This window comes from Hemitrygon akajei, chromosome 1, assembly GCF_048418815.1.
Source record: "Hemitrygon akajei chromosome 1, sHemAka1.3, whole genome shotgun sequence".
Classification (NCBI taxonomy): Eukaryota; Metazoa; Chordata; class Chondrichthyes; order Myliobatiformes; family Dasyatidae; genus Hemitrygon; species Hemitrygon akajei.
The window spans coordinates 63,802,107-63,819,004 of record NC_133124.1 but is presented as its reverse complement, the minus strand read 5'-3'; the positions used below and the strand labels follow the sequence as shown (position 1 = coordinate 63,819,004).

The 16,898-nt window shown below is 39.6% G+C and overlaps 1 protein-coding gene and 1 long non-coding RNA gene across 2 annotated transcripts in view; one reads left to right on the top strand and one right to left on the bottom strand.

The window, feature by feature from the left end:
- LOC140727142 (uncharacterized) overlaps window positions 1–16,898 on the bottom strand; it is a 960,223-nt gene that overhangs the window by 468,876 nt on the left and 474,449 nt on the right. The gene's annotated exons all lie outside the window — the stretch shown is intronic.
- The window catches only part of LOC140727124 (matrix metalloproteinase-16-like), a 210,498-nt gene that overhangs the window by 80,297 nt on the left and 113,303 nt on the right, over window positions 1–16,898 (top strand). The gene's annotated exons all lie outside the window — the stretch shown is intronic.

Below are 16,898 nucleotides of genomic sequence, written 5' to 3'. Positions count from 1 at the left end.
AAAAATGTATGGAAAGACTTCTGTAAAATATTGTGCATAATTATGTAGACATAAATAAGAGAACACCAATTACTATAAATGTGAATTGGGATTATCTGCAGTTAGTCATGACAGAATCTAGTGAAACAAACATTAAAATGAAAAATATGGAGCCATTAAGGTGTCATTATGCATATAATAAAATGAATTGAAGTGAATTCTGCTGTGTATACAGAACAATTATATCCAACAAACAGCAGTGGAAAACAGTGAAAAGCAATGTCCTTAAGGAAAACTATCTAGAAAAATCTGTTGATTCCTGTGGTACATAGTTTCTTTTCACAATGTTAACTACAATCAGGTGCCCATCAATGGAGCCTCTATCATCCAACAGAAGTAATATCACTGAACAAGCTAGGGTACTCAGCACAATAAAGAATATTCAAAGGTAGTTGACCAGGAATTGTGTTTAACTAACTTTTAAACATGTAAGCAATAGTGACATAAGCATTGAGTTATATAGATGAGGGTAAATGAGAAGTAGAGGCATCACAAATGACTGTTACACCTCAGTCTGAACATAGAGAAGACCAAGGAAATCTTGGTGGACTTCAGGAAGGTGCAGATGAACCATCCTTCTCCATGAGTACAGTTGAGAGGATCATAGGGGTCTCCCTACTACTTATCGAGGACATTTATCAGAAGTGTTTCGTACACAGGGTCCTTAGTCCTATTAAGGATCCCACCCATCCATCCACCATCCTCTTTGACTTTCTACCATTGGACAGGAGACTCCAATGCATAAAAACAGGAACGGTCAGGATGGGAAACAAAATCAGCCTAGACATCTAGTACAGATAATGGACTACTTTCATTGCCTTCCTACCTGAAGTGGTGTCAAAAAGATCACTGCTTTTTAGTTTGGCATTGGTCAGCTCAGATGAATAACATAACACAAGTATACACAACTGACGCAATTTAAAAAACAGTTCACTCCAAGCACGGTGTAGTATCTAACGCCCACACAAGTGCATATGACCGATGCTACTTATAAACAGTTGCAACCCCAAGTGTTCATTTTCATTGTAGTATTCAAGATGATTGTCAGTACATTCAAATTTTTCATAGTTCCTACAATGCTGAAGTAGTGAAATCATTTCATTTTCAGTCCCAGCTATTTCTTGTATATCCAAGCCTGAATGTTTGAAACCACAGTGAGCAAAACCATTCTGAATTGTCTGATTGCTTATTTCCTGCAAACTACCAGTGACAAATTCACTGTGTTTTGAATACTAACACATGCAACCAAAACTATTTAAAAAGGGTTTGTTCTATGCATGGTATAGTGTCTAATAGCCACACAAGTGCACACAACTGATGCTCGTTAGAAATGGTTTGGCAAAAGTCTCCTGTCCCAATTAAATGGCTTTGTGTCCCAAATAAACGAAGGGAATCCCAGCTATTTTATTGATTAGTTCTTGTTTTTTTAAGAGTTGACCCAAATAAACAGTGGCCCTGATTAATCAATGGAGCAATTAACCAGAATCCACTGTATTTAGACTTAGTTGCTAAATTTGCCCATTTCTCACTAACACCTCATTAAGCTCTCTACCCGTTTCGCAACTATTCTGCCAAGACGCAAGCTCCCTGCACCACAGCCTTACCACTTCAATGACTGTTCTGTTTTCATTCTTTCCTGGATCTTCTCACAGCCTGAAAAGCACATACAGTTATGGAGGAACGCTGCAGGTCACACAGTATCTATTAGAAAAGTCAATGTTTCAGGCTGAGAGCCTTTACTGAGACACCTTCAACACCACGTAGCAATTCCTTAATCTTTTTACTATACTTTGTATAAAGTTTTCTTCAGTTAAATTTATTAAGTGAAACATAACGCCTTAAAGGTTTCATATACATCATTTAAATATTTATGTGGGCAGAATCTGACATAACTTCCTGGTAATAACTCATTTGCATTCACAGCAATAGTTAATTTTATATATATGTATAAATAAATAGACAAAACAGTTATGTAGTTTCTTTCCTTTCCATTAACCTGCGTTTTTCACTCTGCTCACTTGAATGATATCCTGTGCTGCACTGCGATCAATTTGCTCCTTCGTGTATTTCAGATTTCTGCCCTCATCCACTCAAGCAGCAAGAACCTAGTACTTGTTGGGTAAACACAAGGGCTTTGAGTTCTCCAACACAACAGCCTGATTCTCCTTACTTGCCTAACATGCAACCATGAATCAGAATCAGGTTTAATATTGCTGGCTAATGTCATGAAATTTGTTAACGTTGTGGCAGCCGTACAATGCTATACATGATAATATAGGGAAAAAAATAAATAAGTAAATCAATTCCAAAAGCAGTTCCTGACCATTTACCAGATCTACACCATTACCAAACCTAAGGAGCATGACTCATCTCCAGACCAATGCTTCCAGCTAACTTTCTCCATTCTTCAAGACTAAAGGTCGGTAATTATGAACAACGATTTCTCAAGATGAAGACACTTTGATGCAAAACTAATTGCAGATGCATGTATAGTTGTATGAGACTGGGATACTCTGCACAAGTGCCCACAGATTGACATAGTGATTAAACCAGCAGCAGCAGCAGTGCCATCCCTGCCCCTTTTAGTTGAATTAATTAAACTGCGAGCCTTTATTCAGTTTATATTAGTTAACTAATTACCTATTTACAGATTGTCAAATTGGAGTTCTTCACTCATCACCTCAACTGTTTCTTTCAGTTTCATTCAGATCTGCCACACTCTTCTCAGGTTTTGCTCTTGGTATTGCCCCTTCTCTTTTAGCCACCTTCATTTCAAATGTAAGATAGGCCAGAAAGTCCCACTACAAGAATTTATGGTCACAGTTGGCTAACTGTTAAACTTTTTAGATGATCTTGAAATCTATGTGGAAGTACTGCTTCAAGTTCAAGTGTACAAGATAATGAGAAGCATTGATCGTGTGGATAGTCAGAGGCTTTTTCCCGGGGCTGAAATGGCTACCACAAAAGGGCATAGTTTTAAGGTGCTTGGAAGTAGGTACAGAGGATATGTCAGGGATAAAATTTTTACTCAGAGAGTGGTGAGTGTGTGGAATGGGCTGCCGGCAACGGTGGTGGAGGCAGAAACAAATAGGTCTTTTAAGAGACTCCTGGATAGGTACACGGAGCTTAGAAAAATAGAGGTAACCCTAGGTAATTTCTAAAGTAAGTACAAGTTCGGCACAGCATTGTGGGCCGAATGGCCTGTATTATGCTGTAGGTTTTCTGTGTTTCTAAATATCTCTGATGGATGGAAAAGAGACCCCGATGATCCTCTCAGCAGTCCTTGCAATTCTTTGGAGGGACTTGTGATCAGATGCCTTGCAATTCTCTTACCAGACGGTGATGTTGCTGGTCAGGACAGTCTCAATGGTGCTCCTAGAAATATTGGTCAGAGTGAAGGGAGTAAGACTTTCTCACCTCAGTCTCCTCAGGAAATGGAGATGCTGCTGTGCTTTCTTGACAAAAGATGTGGTGTTGAGGGTCCAGGTGAGATCATCTATTATGTGCACTCCCAGAAAGTTGGTGCTCCTAACTCTGTATGGAGAAGCCGTTTATATGCACTGAGTAATGATCACCCTGCGCCATCCTGAAGTCCACAATTATCTCTTGGATGTTACCCACGATGAGGCTCAAGTTGTTGTGCTCGTACCTTTCTATCAGCCGCTGTACCTCCTTGCTTTATGCTGTGCTTTTAATCCTTTGGTAAACTACCAGGGAGAGCTTCCTTGTACTAGAGAGCTTCAACTGTAATTTGTCTTCTGTAAGGAATTCATTTTCAAAATGTAATTATAAAAATCTGCAGCTTGTATTCAAGTTGAAAAATGTTTGTACTAAAACAGATTTAGACATGAGCTTTTGGAGTTATATTAGCACTCCTGAAGGATTGGTAACTGAATATTGCTGTATTATAGTGTACATGAAATAATGCAGTGTTTCACTCTGTTTGTGGGACTTTGAGCAGGTTATAATGGGCACACAAACAAAGAATCATTTCTATTGCATGTGGAGCAGGGCCGCAAACCTTTGCAGTTAATGATCTTAAGTGGCTGGAATTTTGCTAATGCTGCAGCAAAGTATTTAAGTTGCTGGCTCTTTTTATTTTCTGTGTGACTTGCACAAATAAGCACATAAACAAATCTACCTAGAAGGTTCTTAGTTCCCAAAGTCTGAGAAAAAGAACTTTTATGGTGCCCATTATTCACTAAGCTGATTGCTTGAGTACTCCTTGCTTGTTTAATGAATCATTTTATCAGCTCTATTATTACCTAATTTCTAGGTTAGTTAGTCAGTCTTTTTGGATTCTGAGAAAGCGGATCGTGACTTTGAGAAATGCAGTGGGAATTATTACACTGCAGAACAGTAAATGTAATTTGAGCCTAAGATTGAAATTTAATTGATTTTATGTGATGATTTTTTAAAATACATGATTTGGGATTGTATGTAAAAAGAACATTGTTGAATATACATTAATTATTACACTGAAATGGGAAAAGTGAGTTGTTATTATTTATGAGAACAAGTAGACAGTCTTCCATCTCCATCCTAATGTCTTGGATTTTTTGCCCTTTCTCACTATAGCAGCCAATAGCTATCCCTCCAATGCCTGATATATGCAAATCCTGACATGTAGTTAGGGCCCAATTTTCTACAAGATTTCTGTGCGTTACACTTTGCGGCAGGTTCAGGTTACGGTGCTGGCACTCAACAACTTAAATTCCATTGGGTATCTGCCATGTGGGATTTAAACCTGCTTGGAAAATCAAATGCACTTGTGACAAAAGTTAGAGATGAGCTTTATCGAAGAAACTGTGATTTTTATATTTTGTTGGCATTTGTGAATGAGGTTCTCATAGCCAATTCACTGATCAGTGTCATTGCATTGTTGCCAAAAGTGAACAGTAGTATTTTTTCAATTATAGACCACATCAGTTTGGTTGATGCAATACAAAATTCAGCATTGTTCAGGAAGCCACATTGCTGATGGAGTTAGTGCCTGCACAGCTGAAGCCTATTGAAATATACACAGAAGGCTGGCATGAAGCAACAAATAATCTGTTGGAGGAACTCAGTGGGTTGAGCAGCATCTATGCGGGAAAAGGAATTGTTGAGATTTTGGGTTGAAACTCTGAAACATTCTGATGCAGGCTTTTGATCTGAAATGTAGCTATTTCTTTTTCTCTCACAGATGCTGATGGAAACTGATTTAGTTGCCATTAGACTCTGCATTATGTTTGCATTTTCAAGCATGTAACACATCTGCACCAGTCGTGATGGTCTGTGAGCTCGGCCCAAAGCCATAGTACAGTTATAACTATGCGCGCCCGTGCTCCTAGACTCTGCACATAGATTCTGACAGGCATGAAACTGTACCAAACATACTATATCCATACAGTTCAACCTCTTCCTGTTGGCTACCTTTCAAAGTTCTCATCAGAGTTCTCTGATACAGTACTTAGGTACGACTTTACTATGTGGCATGCCAAAACCTACCTTACCTTCTAGCCTGCTGTTGGGTGCAGACCACAAGTGCCTAACAATTTGCTGATGATACTACGGTACATCGATTGGCCTTATCTCAAATAATAATAAGGCAGCCAACAGATAAGAGACAGTGTTGTCAAGAGAATAACCTCTCCTTCAATTTCGCAAAAACAAAGGAGCTGATGTGGATTACAGGAGAAATGGGGATACGCTAGCCCCTATTGACATCAGTGGATCTGGGGTTGAGAAGGTGAACAGCTTTAAGTTCCTCGGCATCCACATCACAGAGGATCTCACATAGTCTGTACATACCGGCTGTGTTGAAAAAAGCACAATAGCACTTCTTTCACCTCAGACGGTTAAAGAAGTTTGGTATGGGCCCCCAAATCCTAAGAACTTTCTACTGGGGCACAACTGAGAGCATCCTGACTGGCTGCATCACTGCCTGGTATGGGAACTATATCCCCCCCTCCCCCCCCCCCCCCCCCCCACCAATCACAGGACTCTGCAGAGAGTGGTGCGGACAGCCTAGTGCAGCTGTAGTTGTGAACTTCCCACTATTCAGGACATTTACAGGTGTGTAAAAAGGACCCGAAGGATCACTGGAGACCTGAGTCACCCCAACCACAAACTGTTCCAGCTGCCACCATCCGGGAAACGGTACCACAGCATAAATGCCAGGACCAACAGGCTCCGGGACAGCTTCTTCCCGCAGGCCATCAGACTGATTAATTCATGCTGATACAATTGTATTTCTATGTTATATTGACTGTCCTGTTGCATTTATTATAAATTACTATAAATTGCACATTTAGGCGGAGACGTAACACAAAAAGTTTTACTCCTCATGTCTATGAAGGATGTAAGTAATAAAGTCAATTCAATTCAATTCAATCTGAAGAAGTTACTGCTGTATGTATCAATATGCCAGTGAAGTTACTGCAAGCAATATTCTCATTGTACCTGTTCCTCACCAAAAGTATGCAGGTGACAATAAACTTGACTTAATCTAACCTCTAAATTATGTACTGTGTCACTATAGGAGCTGGTGGCTGCAAATGTGACACTGAGTAAGAGAATGTCTTTGTCTTCATGCTCTTGCACTTCTCTAGTGCCATTTGGCTGTTTGTGATTTTCTGAATACTCTATGGTAGAATTGTGGAGAGAGAGAAGAAGAAGGTAAGAGATTCATGCATACTCATCCACAGTTTGTAACTCAGAAAGGATTGTGGGATGAGGAGAAAGTGGTACATGAGAAGGAGATGGGCTTTGAAAATATTGTTGTATTTCAAGATTTCAGTCCCACAAATTTATTTCCATTATTCGTAGTTATCTGGGTTAGTTTTCACTGCAGAATAGTTGTTAATTTCTGCTGTCACCACAGTGACCCTTACTGTTAAAGAATGGAAGCTGGCACTAAACAGTGTAAATTGGCTTTCAAAGGCATAATACTTGGCTCTTTGCTGAGGATAGACAGTGAAAGGCAAGGTTAGCTTTATCTAAATACAGTTCATGTGATAATTAAACACTGAAGACAGAGCTGATGAGCTGCCTGTCTATGAAGCAAAGAGTATTGTTAACTGCACTTCATGCTCTCTCGATCTATTCTGCTGGGCGAACAAATTTAGTAAGTCTTAAGCATCTTAGTACTTAACTAGTGTGAGACCAAAGAGTAATACTAATCAACATAACACTCACAAAATGCTGGAGGAACTTAGCAGTCATGCAGCATCTATGGAGGAAAATGAACACTTGAGGATTTGGGCCAAGACCCTTCATCAGGAATCTAATAGGAAAGCATTACCTTCCTCTGTTCCCAGCTTCCTTCCCTTTAATCCACCTCGCCTCGTCTCATCTATCACCTGCCAGCATGTACTCCCAATCTCTCCCCACCCCACATCCACCTTCCAAGTTGGACTTCTACTCCCTTCCTTTTGATGAAGGCACAAAACGTCAACTGCTTACTCCCCTCTGTAGGTGCTGCCTGACCCGCTGAGTTTCTCCAGCATTTTGTGTGTATTCTTCAATGATTCTATATCATCAGAAAGAAGAGATTCAGAAGATGTTGCAAAGCCATATGTATAAGTGAGCCAAAGCAAAGCACACAAAGGAAAGTCTTGTCATGAGAACATCTGTAAATGGCAAAAGAAATGCGAGTGCTTTCAAAGAAAAGCGATAAATATTATTGTGTAGGATTAAAAATCTTTTCCATAAGTTGCATCCTAGAGACTACAGAGTCACTTAAATGGCCTAAATGCATCAGAATTATACAATTGTAATTAAACAGAAACTACTTAGAAAACCGCAGTTTTCTGTTTCACAGTATGTTTACCCATTTTGGAGAAGGAATGAAGGAACTTGACGAAGGTATAATCTGTCTGAATACAAGCAGGATAAAGAATTAACTCTTCTTAATTATTCTCAATGAATATGTATTTTTAGATGATAATAACATCAATATGATTAACAATACTAGCCACACCTACCTCAAATGAAATATTACCATCCAATAATCACACTCAGTTTATCGGTAGATTTAAACTGTAGTAAAGGAATGAGAATATCTAAAGTAAACAACACGATTTGCTGGACATCTCACATAAAGTTGAAAGTGCTAGAAATATTCAGCCTGAAAGAGAGTTAACATTTCAGGTTAACAATTTTTCATCAGAAAGATCTAATGATTGACCTCTAGTATTAACTCTGCTTTAATAAAGTTACCTAAACTCAGCTTGAGCCTTTCCACTAATTATTTACATTGAATGAAGTAAGAACAGGGTTCAACTGTAAGATACAGTTTGGTGATCTTACAACTTCATTCAGAAGGAAAATCTACACTAGTTTTAAGACCATGTCTTTTGATGCAGGATCTCGGAAATGTTAACTATTTTTCTTTTCACAGATTTTCTCTGACCTTCTGCATGTTCCAGTATTTTCTATTTTAATTTCATACTTTCTAGCCTCTTTTTTTTTCATTTTTAGTTACACTTTCTAAGAGTATGTAGATGGCATGTGAATGGCTAGTGTAAGTTACTGATTGAATAATTTTGAAATAGCTTTTAAGGTTAATTAATATTTGTTTGGGCACATTTCATATTAGCTTTGAAAAAAATAGCATTGCTTACCTTTGAGAGCAGAAACGTGTGGTGTTTCGGTCTATGGCAGGGTCATGGACAGTTCAATGATTTAAAAATTAGACAATGTTAACTTAAAGAGTTTTCAAGACAGGAATAGATCATTCAACCTAGTTGATCTTTGCCAGTACATATGATATATCCAACTTATTGCAATCTTACTTCACAAACATGCTTCATTTAATTTGCAATTCACATTATGACACAAAGCTATGCTCAAACATCTGTCTTCCAGCTTATCATATAGCTCATCATTTCCCACAGGAAGTCAACACTGAGCCCAGCAATCTCTATGCGGTTCTACTGCCTGATATTTAAACATTTTATTTGGGGATTACTGTAGCAATTTCACAGAGTTTATCTCGGGTGCACTGGAGAATCAATGCAGAGGATTATTCTTTGATCGTATAAAGATTATAGTTTTTCTGCAGTGTAGAAAAGAATGGAGACAAGTAAAATTGATCCTTAAGTGATTGATTCTTAAGCAATATAACATCTGCAGTTTATAGAGTTTTTCAGAGATTAATTGACTTTTATTATTAAATTGCTTTGGGACTTGGTTCCCTTTCAATAGCTCCAATTCTGAAGTCACTGAATTCCAAACTGCCAGTGCCAGGGCCAGGCCCAATGCAAACTGAAAGAACATCTGATATTCCACTTTAGTCTACAATCTAATCAAAGTTCTAAGTAAATTTATTATCTAAGTACATATATATTACAATATAGAACCATGAGATTCATTTTCTTGTGGGCATTCACAATAAATGCAAAGAAACACAATAGTATTACTGAAAAACCATACACGACAGTGATGCACTGACAACTCGTGCAAAAGGCAACAGACTGTTCAAATACAAAAAGAGAAAAAAGCTGAATCTGCTCAAACACAGAAAATAGAGGTGTCTGCATGCCTTCTTTGTAATGGCAGTTATATACTGGACCCAAGGCAGATCCTCTGAATTGATAACTCCGAGAAACCCTCTCCACCTCTGATCCTCTGACGAGGACTAGCTCAAGGACCTCCGGTTTCCTCTCCTGAAGTCAATAATCAGCTCCTTGGTCATGCTGACATTGAGTGAGAGGATATTGTTGTGGCACCATCCAGCTAGATTTTCATTCTCCCTTCTACATGCTGCTTGCAGTAGGATTTGGACCAGCTGGACAAATGGGCAGAAAAATGGTAGAGGGAGTTTAATGCAGACAAGTGTGAGGCATGTACTGCAGCAGGACCAAGCAGGGTAGGCCTTATACAGTGTACGGCTGAGCACTGAGGACAAACACAAGGAGTCCTGACGAAGGGTCTTGGCCCGAAACGTCGACAGTGCTTCTTCCTATAGATGCTGCCTGGCCTGCTGTGTTCCACCAGCATTTTGTGTGTGTTGCCAGAGCACTGAGGAGTTCAGTGGAACAAAGCGACCTGGGAATACAGGTCCATAATTCATTGAAAATGGCGTCACAGGTAGACAGCATCATGAAAAGGCACATTGGCCTTCAGAGATCAATATATTGTGTACAGGAAATGGGATGTTATGTTGATGTTGTGTAACACGTTGGTGAGGCATAATTTGGAGTATTGTGTGCAGCTTTGGTCACCTACCTAGAAGAAGGATGTAAATAAGGCTGAAAGAGTACTGGGAAAATTCACAACAATGTTGCCGAGACTAGAGGACCTGAGCTATAAGGAAAGATTGAATGTTAGAAATTTATTCTCTAGAACATAGAAGATTGAGGGGAGATTTGATAGGGATATACAAAATTATGAGGTTTATAGATAGGGTAAATATAAACAAGCTGTTCCTATTGAGATTGGTTGAGACTACAATTGAGGTCATGGGTTAAAGGTGAAATGTTTAAGGGGAAATTTCTTCCCTCCAGATGGTGTGAGTGTGGAATGATTTGCCAGCGCAAGTGGTAAATGCAATCTCAATTTCAACGTTTAAAAGAAGTTTGGGTATGTACCTGGATAGGAAAAGTATGGACGACTATGGTCTGGATGCAGAGCAATGGGACTCGGCAGTTTAATTGGTTCTGTATGGACTAGATGGGCTGAAGGGCCTGGTCCTTATACTGTAGTTTTCAAAAAAAGCAGTAAATGTCGAGAACATGAGATGAAGATTCCTTGAAAGTGAGTCAATAGGTTGTGGGAACAGTTCAGTGATGGGGCAAGTGAAGTTGAGTGAAGTAATCTCACTGGTTGACGAGCCTGATTTTTGAGGGGTAATAACTGTTCCTGAAGCTGCTGTTGTAAATCCTGAGGCTTCTGTACTTTCTTCTTGATGGCAGCAATGAGAAGAGAGCATGACCTGGGTGGTGGTGGTCTTTGATGGTGGGTGCTGCTTTCCTGGGCCAGCACTCCATGGAGATGTTTTCATTGGTGGGAAGCACTTTACCATGATGGACTGGGCCACATCTACTACTTCTTGTCGGATTTTCCACTCAGCTATTGCTGAGCCACAAACACCTGTTTATTGGCATTAGTATCAGTTTAATGCACCAAGGTACAGTGAAATGCATGTCTTGTCAACTGGTTATACAGATTAAAGTATTACACAGAGCTGAAATAAAGTAAAATAAATTGTTAGGGAATATAGTATCAAAGCTACTGAAAGAATGCAGTGCATGTAAAGTGCAAGATCACAATCAGGTAGACTGTGAGGACAAGAGTCCATCTTATCGGTCAAGAGGTCCCTTTAGGAGTCTGATAACTATGAGATATAAGCTGTCCTCGAAATAGAAGAGTCTCCTGAGGAAGTAAAGGCACTGAGAGTGCCAGAATAGTCATGTTGAGCACCACAAGGAGTTGATTGAGAAGCAGAGCCCCCCCCCCCACCCCATCTATAACTTTGCCATCCAGTGAATTGAGAAGCCCTCAGGTTGAAAGGTGCAATCAGGCATAGTTCTGCAAGACACATTTCAGTGAAATATAACACCCACCAGTTCCTTAGTTTAAAAGTGTGTACTGTTAGATTTTGGAGGAAAGTATGGATTAATCATTGCAAATTTTATGGAAGAAAAATGTAATGGAAAGTCACAAGTATGGTTTGTACAAGAGAGGTATTTTTTAGTTTGCTGTTTTATTCCAGGTTCATTTTCTCTGGCCTTTCTTTTACATTTATTACTCTGAATTTTGTCCTCACTGCTATTTTCTTTCCTCATTTTTCCCCACCTGGTTTAATCCTGCCTCTGAACATGTAATTTCAGAGAGATGCTATTGGTGTAACTCAGAAAAGAGAACGTTAGAGACAACACTGTTGCACGTCATGTTTTCCCAGGGCCGAAATGTCTAAAGCTAGAGGGCATGCATTTAAAGTGAGCGGGGGAGTGTGAGTTCACATGGCAAGTTTTTTTGCACAAATGTTAGTGGGTGCCTGAACTGTGCTGCCAAGGGTGATCGTACAGGCCAGTATGATAGAGGCGTATAAGAGGCTCTTAGGCAGGTACACAAATGTGCAGAAAATCGAGGGATACGGACATTGTGTAATCAGAAGCAATTAGTTTAGTTAGACATTGAATTAATCGTTAAATTAATTTAGCATAACATCACGGGCTGAAGGGCTTTTTCCTCTGCTGATCTATGTTCTATGTTTTATATATTATATTATAGAACTTAACAGGGGCGTACTGTATAGACTGTTGTATGATGACAATGAGTGAGGTTAGTCATTCACTGAGTTAATAGCTTTAAATGACTGTTTCAGCTGAGTGACTTGTTGCTGCAGTTGACTGACAAATGTTGCCAGCTGGTATCCTGGTAAAGAAGATCCAGTCTCTTTGAAGACTGATGTAACTTGCATCTGGTTGATAGGTTGCAGCCAGATCCTAATTGCCCCAAGTCAGCCCGCAAACACTGAGCTGCTGGAATATCAGGCAGTTCAGTCAGGCTTCAGACCAAAAGATCTGTCCTGGGCCCAGCACATAAATGTCATCCCAAAGAAGGCACAACAGCACCTCTGCTTCCTCAGAAGTTTGTGTATGTTTGATATGTCATCATGAATGTTGACAGTCTTCTATAGATGCACATTGGAGAGTTTCCTAACTGGTTGCATCATGGCCTGGTATGGAAAGGATACAGAAAATGTATCCAGGATGCAGGCCAGGATACAGAAAATGGCAGATATAGCTGAGTCCATCATATGCAAAGCCCTTTCCACCATTGAGTACAAATGCAGTACATTGAGTGCTTCTACAAGAAAGCAGCATCCATCATCAAAGATCCCCACCATCCAGGCCATGCCCTCTTCTCACTACTACCATCTGGCAAGAGATACCGAGTCCTTAGGTTCAGGAACACAACCATCAGGCTCCTGAACCAGTGTGGGTAACTTCATTCACCACTACTCTGAACTGATTGTGTGTGTGAACTACACACCCACTTTTACAACTTATGGTCTCAGTATTCCTTTTTCTTCTATAAAAAGCTCTTCAGTCCATGAGTCCTGATGAAGGGTCTCAGCCCAAACAATCAACTCTTTACTCTTTTCCATAGATGCTGCCTGGCCTGCTGAATTCCTCCAGCATTTTGTGTGTGTTGCTTACTTTTTCTTTGCACAGTTTTTTTTTTGTTGTTAGTTAGTCTTTGATTATGTATAGTTTTTTTTATAAAATTCTATTGCATTTCTTTTTTCCTGTAAATGCCTGCAAAAAAGTAAATTTCAAGGTAGTTTATGGTAATATATGCACACTTTGATAATAAATTTACTTTGAACATTGAACTTTGAAATGGAGGTGAGTTTCTTGTGGGCTTTCATGGGTGTTGCTAACATTCTTGAAATAACATTTAAAAAAATATACATTTCAGGTTCACACCAGGGCAGGTTGCCTTCAGCTATCAATGCCATAGCTCAGGAATTCAATCCCTTACTCTCTGTGCATCTCCATCCTCCTGTAATGAGCTCTGTAAAACTTACCCTTAATCTATCTAAGCATGTGGCTCATTGCAAATTTTTAATGGGTAACAACCAGGCAAAATTGATTTGGATGTTTCCTGCTAAAGGCATTGCATAAATGGAAGTTGATGCTGCAACTTGTGCGATCGTTTTCTTTCAGCTGCTCCAGTACAATTGCAAGTTCAGTTTATTGTCATTCAACCATACACGTGTATACCACTAAACAAAACAACGTTCCTCCGGACCAAGGTGCACAACACAGTACATATAACTCACACACATAGCATATAAAGTGATTCAACCATGCGTAACTTAACAAATTATGAGATGCATTTGCAACACAAGTTAAAAAACAATCTAACTCTTCGTTCATGATGAGACCTGTGTGGTGTCAGTAGTCTTACGGCCTGGGGGAAGAAGCTGCTTTCCATCCTAACAGTTCTGGTCTTAATTCTGTGATACCTCCTGCCTGATGGTAGGGGGTCAAAAAGATTTTTGAAGAGATGGAAGGGATCATTGACTGTGCTAAGGGGCCTGTGTACGCAGGTCTCCTGATAAATATCTCTGATGGGTGGGAAGAGAGACCTCCATGGTCTTCTCAGCAGACTTCGCAGTACTCTCCTTGCAATTCTTGTACCAGCTGGTCAAGTCCTGTAACAATTTGTTAGAATGGGAGTGCGGGGAGCCTTGCTTGCCTCAATCTCCTGAGGAAGTAAAGACTCTGCTGTGCCTTCCTGACCAAAGAGGTGGTGATGAAGGACAAGGTGAAACTGTCCATTATGTGCACCCCCAGAAACCGGGTGCTCCTAACTCTCTCCACGAGGAGCCATTGCAGTGAGGAGTGGTCAGCCTACATCTTCTTAAAGTCCACATTCATCTCTTTGGTCTTGTCTATGATGAGACTCAAGGTGTTGTTCTCACACTATTCTACCAGCCACTCTCCCTCGTCATCATTGTTGATGAGGCCAACCTCTATTGTGTCGTCGGTGAACTTGATGATTTGGTTCGAGCTGGATCTAGCAGTGTTGTCACTGTCAACAGCGTGAAAAGCAGTGGGCAGCTCTGGGGAGTGCCGCTGCTCAACGTGATAGAGCGAGAAATATCTCTGTTTATTAAGTTAGAATTAATCAAACAAAGCAAGAGAATATATCCCTTTCCTTTTTGTTGTTTTAGTTGGGCCTCCATAAAGAACATTTTAAAAAAGAACATTGCCTTTGAAGGAAAAAAATAATTAGAGCATGACTTTTAACTATAGATTGAATAAATATTGAAAAAAAAATTAACACATCAGTGAAGTTAACAAGTAAGTCCAATTAGTGAAACAGGTAGTAAATGTTGTGGTTCTCACCCAACATAAAACCCCTTTCTGTTTTCAGTAATCACATGATGGAGCTGGTTTTCACTTTGGCCCAAAAAGTTAGAACTGGTGGCAGCTGGCTTGCAACACATGTTGTTTAAACATGACATCAACGTTATCTGCCTAATGTTTAAAAGCCAAAATTACAACCCAGGATAACAAGAAATAAGTCAAATTCAAGCAAATTTGGGACCAGTTCTGCAACATGAAGCAGCAAAAAAAAAGGATAAAGGAAATGAAATGCTATTCTGTTAACAAGGAATTATCAGGTACAATATTCACAAAATGATCAATGTTCAAAAAATATACACCTTGACTTTCATTTTAGAGATTTACATTTGGTCCCGCTTTGTTAAAAAAAAATGCTTTTCCACAGTCTCCAGCACATTACACACACACACACACACACACACACACACACACACACACACACACACACACACACACACACACACACACACACACACACACACACACACACACACACACACACACACACACACACACACACACACACACACCAGAAGAAGCAGTATGCAGGCTTTTTTGATTTACTCGCCAAAGCTTACCGTCATGCAGCGTGCTGTCACTCTAACCAAAAAGAATGTGAAGGCAATGGGCTGCAATTTTCTGATTGTTAAACTCACACCCCTTGTTTTTTTCCCATCCTGATAACATGCCTATCCCAGTGTGCAAAGTCAGTTCCGGTGGACTGGGCAGATGAGATCCAATGGACAGGAAGTCGGTTCATTATATGGCTTTGATACCCTTTTGTATTGAAGACAGTAGATTAAGGCCCAAGGCCATGAGGCAGAACAACACCAGCATTAAACTGAATTAAAGCCGTGGTATGGTGTAGCAATCAGGTGATGTTAAATTGAGTTTTAAAAGCTTGTAGACGTTAGGGATTTCAAAGCAACTGGAAACTGATGGAGTGAGATTGTACACTTGATTAATACTTCAGCAGATTCTATTTTCTGTTCATTTACCACTCAACAATACTTTCCTCAGTACTACAAGATGAATACTCCCTGGACACGGCATAATTGAACTGCGACTAGGTGTTATTTTCAGAAACACTCACATGGAATTGCATCTAGCTATTGGATCTGTGTATACTGACAATGTAAAGTGCAAGAGAGAGTGGCAAGGGATAGCAGCATTGAGTTATCAAGGAACTGTTATTTTCACCAAGTTTACTAGTGTCATAGATGAATTGGAATAGGATAGCAAACTATCTTGGGAACCTAATTTTAATTGATCAGCTCATAAACCATGCATTTCGTACATTGCCTAAATTGACATGTTCTTTAGAGTGAATATTGTCAATATTAAAGCAGAAGACAATATAATTTCATTATTTTTGTTTTTGCACAGTGTGTTGTCTTTGCACAGTGTTTGAACACCCAAGTTGGTGCAATCTTTCATTGATTCTATTTATTATTATTCTATTATAGATTTATTGAATATACCTACAAGAAAATGAATCTCAGGGTTGTATATGCTGATATATATGTACTTTGATAATAAATTGACTTTGAAACTTGAACTTCAATAAGTTCCAAAAAGGATACAGAATGTGAGCATACAATTGCTGCAGCTCCAGTTGGTGATTGAGCCAGATGTTAAATAGTGTTGAGTAACAACCACAAGTTAATACTGCAGTGGTCTGCTTGATAAGGAGGCAAGTAGATTCTGTCAGAAACAATTGACAGAAAATGAGACTTCACTTAAAACTACTCTGCTATGGATCCAGAGATATTGGAGTAAACTGGGGGGGGTGGGGTACTAGTGTATCAAAAGTAACAAGTACAGTCGACTCTCCTTATTCATGGGTTCTGCATGCGCGGATTTAACTAACCGCGGATCGGGAAAACCTGGAAGTTCTCTCTCCAGCACTTGTCGTTTGAGCATTGTTTGCCTCGTGTCTTGTGTTGTGAGTGAGAGCAAGGAGTTTAAGGCTAGTAAGGGATGGCTGGCTAGCTATGTAAAGTGCTACAG